General features: G+C 41.0%; 1 pseudogene; it reads right to left on the bottom strand.

The window, feature by feature from the left end:
* Window positions 1–3294: 3294 nt before the first annotated feature.
* On the bottom strand, window positions 3295–4580 carry LOC101720441 (creatine kinase U-type, mitochondrial pseudogene; annotated as a pseudogene).
* Window positions 4581–5809: the final 1229 nt, after the last annotated feature.

The following is a 5809-nucleotide window of genomic DNA, read 5'->3' as shown; positions in this document are numbered from 1 at the left end:
TTAAATACTATTTGCATATTTGGATACTTTTGGATTGTTTGTGTTTATTTGCAGGAGCTCCTTATTTGTTATAAACATTAATTTTTTCTGCCTCAATCTTTTTATCAGCATATGTGATACATAGTAAATAAATTCACCTTGGGGGAATTGGTACATGTAATACAGCATTTTGATTCTTTTTACTTTCCCTTCCCTATCAGTAGATCCTCTTCTGATCCTTTCAGAGAATCAACTCTTTGATTCACTGATTTTTTGTACAGTTTTTTAGCCTTATTTTCATTAATTTCTGCTCTGATCTTCATACTTTCCTTCTATTTGTATCAGATTTGGATTGTTCTTGTCTTTCTAGGACATTGGAATGCATCATTAGGTTATTTATTTGGGATTCTTCTATTCTTTTCATATGTGTATTCACATCTATAACTTTCTTATTTATTTATTTATTTATTTATTGTGGTACCAGGGATTGAACTCAGGACTTTGCACTTGCGAGGCAGGGGTGCTTTCCTTATGTCCCATAGATTTGGGCACGTCGTACTTTCATTTTCATCTGGTTCTAGGAACTCCTTCATGTCTTGTCTTTCTTCTGTTTCATGGATTATTCAGTCATGTATTATTTAATCTCCATGCGTTTGCATAGTTTCTGTGGTTTCTTTTGCTGTTGATTTCTAGTTTCATTCCACTACAATCCAATAGTATGCAGGAGATTATTTTGATCCTTTGGTATTTAATTCATATTGTTCTTTGTTAAAAGTGTTATCTAGGGCCGGGGATTTAGCTCACTGGTTGTGGCGCCTGCCTCACAAGCGCAAGGACCCGAGTTCGATCCCCAGTACAAAAAAAAAAGTGTTATCAGGCTCCAGAACTATACAAAACATGATTAACCTCGACAAATTTGTGTGCTTTAACTGGGACCTCAACCCGCACATTCTCAGCCCTGGCTGCCCATCCCCTGCACAGCCTTCTTTTTTTTGATGATGGGGGTGGAACTCAAGGCCTCACACACGTTGGTCAAAAGGTATGCTGAGCTGCACCCCAGCCTGAGGTTTTTGAATTTGGATCCTGGAACCCTACTTTCAAAGAGTTGAATTTCATGGTTTGGGGGTTTAATTTCAAGATGTTCTTATTCTGATAAAATTTACATAATATAAATATTAATTTGAACAAGTTTAAAGTGTATAATTCAGTCCATTCACAGTGTTGCCCATCTAGTGTCAGAACATTTTTCTTACCTCAAAAGGAAGCTTCATACCCTTTAGCAGTCATTGCCTATTCCCCCTAGCCTTTGGCTACCACAAATCTATTTTCCATATCGGTGGATTTATCGATTCTGGATATTTCAAGTAATGGAATCATAAAGTATGTGACCTCTTGTGTCTGCCCTCTCTAAGTCAGCATGTGTTTTCAAGGTTTATCCATGTTGCAGTGTATGTTGGTGCTTTGCTCCTTTTAAAGGCTGTGTGATAATCCACTGTATGATATTTTACATTTTGTTTATCCACCTCTCTTGGTGGACATTTGGATCATTTTCATCTTTTGGTTGTTGTAAATAATACTGGTTGATCCTCCATGTACAAGTTTTTGTTTGGACACCTGTTTTCAATTCTTCTGGGCAGAGTCCTAAGAGTGGAATTGTTGGATCACATGGTAATTCTATGTTGAATGCATCAAAGAAGTGCCAAGATGTTTTTCATAGCAGCTGGACCATTTTACACTTCTATCTCCACAGCATCAGGAGTTTTAAACGTGTCTAAGGTGAATCTGACATGCAGTCATGGTTAAAAGCTTCATTCTTAGCAAATCTTTTTATTTTTGTGGTGCTGTGGATCAAATCCAGGGCCTTATGGATGTCAGGCTGGAGCTCTACCACTGAGCTACAGCCCCAGCCCTGCTTTAATACGTTTTTAATGACATTTTCAGTCTCTCATAACAGTCACAAAATCTCATTCCTGAATCAACTTTGCTAACTTATATTTTGTTGGGCAATCACATATTTTCTGTACTTATCAGAAGTGTGGCCGTAAATCTGATATAATAGTTTTTTATTGCAATGTCTTCCACACCTGTAATTACATATATTTTCTTTTTTTTCATAATTCAATTAAGAAGCTTTACTTTTTATGGCAGGAAAAAACCCCAATAAATCAAAAGTGGTGCTAAGTTAGCATTGAGACTTTGGTTGTAATATGACAAAATCTGGGAAGGCGAGTCCTCAAAGCTCCCCTGATACTGATCTGTCTTGGCAAACTACAAAGCAAATACATAAATAACACAAAAATATGATTGAGACTGAGATTTTTAAAAGCAAGACAACATAATTCAGTTTAACTTTGCTGAATAGTAAATAAAAGAAATTCATCTACACCTGAATAAAACATATTTAACAACTGAAAAACTTTAAATAACCACAAAAAGTAAAAACTTTAAACAGACATGAACAGGATTTGTCTTTAGGTCACAGGATGCCCTGCAGCAGATTCCAACAGTAGCATTACTGGCGTCTTCTGAGGAGGAGATGGGGCAGGATGACTAGCAGGGTGACTGACAGTCACACGGCGGAGCAAACGGTGGGCACGATGCTCAGCTTCCACCGCAGAGCTGGCTTTGTGCAGAGGAGGCACACAAAGCAAGATGACTCAGGCAGACATTATTCAAAAGCTGCTTTGCCAGTAACCACTGAATAATGTTTGGGAAAGCTTTAGGCTTTGTTTTTTAAGTTTTACTCCTTGTATTTAATTTTTAAATAACAAGGTCACTAAAACCCATGCATGCTGCAAAAAACCTCACGCAGTAGTTCAGGTAAACCATCTGAGCAGTTTTTATTCATAAATATTCATAAATACACACAGAAGCTTCATTAGAGATTTCAATTTTCCTCTTCAGTTTGAATGTGGAGTATTAGGAGAGCCCTTTGCATGTCAAGGAATAGAGAGCAGAGGTCATCCCTGCACTGCTACCTACCTGTACCTGCTAGAAGTAAAAATTAGTTAAGTGGAAATGATTATCATATATATTTTTCTCTGTTCCTTTTTTTTTCTACTGGGGATCTAACTCAGGACTTTGTACTTTCAGGCAGGCGCAATGCCACTGAGCTAAATCCCCAAGAGCGACAGACCTGAAATTACAATCACCAAACAAACCCAAGATAGTTGTTGTGCACTTTCCCTGGCAAATACAGGACAGATGACATTGTCTGTGAAGTGGGGTGTCATCAAAGAGGAGGTGGTGGAGGCTCATTTCCTTTATTACTCTCTTTTAAATTTAGGTTTTGTTTCTTTTTTGGAGAGTAGCAAGGAGTCTTTACTAGGATGGAGGCGGGGGGTGGGGGGACAGGTTCAGGGCAAGTAGAATTATGCACCCCTAAATGGGCAGAAGTCCTGGGGATCTTGAGTCATCTGCTGGAGATGCTGAGTTAATGTCTGTTGTGGATAAGAGGTGCAGGAATTCGGATATCCTGGCCTCTCTCCAGACGCCGCTCACAGTCAATCAGATAGTTCACTCCATCGATGACCAGCTGTACCAGCTCCACCTCTGACTTGCCCCGCTGATCCAAGTTAGAGATGTCAAAGACGCTGCCGGTGGCTGCAGTGTCTCCTCCTCCAGTACCACACTTCTGGAGTCTCAGGTTCTCCAGGATCTTTGGGAATTGGTTATCTTTGCTTAGCAGGGGTAGTTTGATGTGCACTCCTGCCCGAAGTCCAGTGCCCAGGTTAGATGGACAGGTCAAGATGTATCCCAAATGCTAGTTCCACATGAACTCCCAGCCACGCTCCTGGATCAGCCGCTCCACCTCCTTGAGGCCCCAACAGAATCTTTCAAACACTCCCTTCATGCTGCCACCCTTCTCCGTGGAGATGACCCTCGTGTGATCCTCCTCATTCACCCAGATCAAGAAGCTCTTCTCATTGTTATGCCAGATTCCACGGGCATCCAGCCAGTCTCGACCCATTCCTGCTGCAGTCAGCCATGGGGACACAGGCTTAACAAACAGGAAGTGGTCCTTACCGGCATCCAGGTCAGTGGTTTGGTTCATGGTCCGGGGGTCATATCCATCGTGCCGCTCTTGAATCACACGGTCAAACAGCTCAGCAAATACCTCATAGGTCTCCTCCTCTCCAGCCACCATGCCCACCGTCTTGATGAAGGGTTGGCCAGGACTGTCCACGCCAGTCTGATCAAGTGTCCGACCAGTGGGTGTGGTCTCGTCGCAGAGCCGTGCACAGACTGCTTGGGTCAGGTGACTGGCCTTGCAGTTGCTGTGCTTTCGGAGGTCTGGGTACTCAGCGCTTGGAGGATACGGGTTCCGGGCAGAGCAGAAGCCCAGCGGCGAGAGACCCAGCTCCGGCCAGAGCCAGGAGCCTGAGGCCCGAGCGGGCGGACGGCAGACGGGAGAAGACACCGGCCATGGCTCCCGGGAGCAGGACCTGCTGGGTGCACTGGGTGTGAGGCTGGGGTTGAGCTGGAATTGTTAGCTTGCTCCTCCTTGTCCTTCTCCTTGGCTCTGGACCTAAATTTAGGTTTTCTAAAGCAACATCTAAAGGCATGATAGCTATACAGCCCGTAGCACCAAACTCCGCCATTTCTCCCCGTCTGTCCTCGTCCGAGGACGAGCTCTTTGTTTGTTTTTGGTACCGGGGATGGAACTCAGGACCTTGAGCTTGCAAGGCAGGCACTGGAACCACGCAGCTAAATTCCAGGCCCATAGTTTGGTTTTGGAATTCACCCTTTTTACTGTCTTTTGGTTTACTTTGATATTTTTTTAAAAAAATTTAAAAATGTAGGCATTTAGTTTATTGCAGTCTTTATTTATTAATAACAAAAGTATTTGCATTTTTTCTTTTCTTTTTTCTTTTTTTTGCAGCCCCAGGGATCAAACTCAGAACCTTGCGCTTGCCAGGCAGCTGCAGTGCCACTGAGCTAAGTCCCCGGCTCTGTATTTTTTCTAAGAACTGTTTTAACTGTAGCCTGTTTGGTGTAAAACACTCTCCTTTGCACCATTTTTAAAAGAATAGTTTATAAAATTTATTTTCTATTTATTTATTTATTTTTTTAATGTTTAAAAATTTTTATTAGCACATGTTTACAGTACATAATGATTACATTTATTGTGGGGAGTTTGTACATGTACCTCACACATGTTAATTCTGTTTACTTCACCTTCCCTCTGGACCCTCTCCCTTCATCTCTTGATCTGTATCCCTTTCGAAAAAGATCTGTCTAGCTACTACTTCCTGTTATCTATCTTTTATTTTGTTCTCTAATTTATGTATACTTTGAGTTTCTAATATAAGAGAAATCATATGATATGTGACCATCTGCATCTTATCTATTTCAGTTAACATTATTGCCCCAACATGCATCCATTTTCCTATAAATGACTCAAATTTATCCTTCTTTATGCCAGAATAGTACACCATTGTGTATAAATACCATATTTTCTTTATCTACTCATCTGTTGATGGACACACTGGCCACTGGCAAGATTTAGCTATTATGAATTGTACTGCCATAAACATGGGAATGCATGTATCACTACAACATTATGTCTTTAACTCTTTTGGGAAAATATGTAGAAGCAAAATAGCTGAGTTAAGTGGAATTTCTATTCTTAGTTTTTTGAGGAAGCACCATACTGATTTTCTTCGTGGTTGTACCAGTTTATATTTCTACCAACTATGTAGAAGGGTTCTATTTTCCTCCACGGCATTACTAGCATTTGTTTTTATTTGATTTATCGATGGCCATTTTTCCTGGAGTAAGTGATATCTCAGGGTTGTTTTAATTTGAATTTCTTGAATAGCCAGAGATG

Source organism: Heterocephalus glaber, unplaced genomic scaffold (genome assembly GCF_053883595.1).
Source record: "Heterocephalus glaber isolate CG9 unplaced genomic scaffold, H.glaber_assembly_v1.0 deba00001760, whole genome shotgun sequence".
Taxonomy (NCBI): Eukaryota; Metazoa; Chordata; class Mammalia; order Rodentia; family Bathyergidae; genus Heterocephalus; species Heterocephalus glaber.
This window is presented reverse-complemented; position numbering and strand designations above follow the sequence as displayed.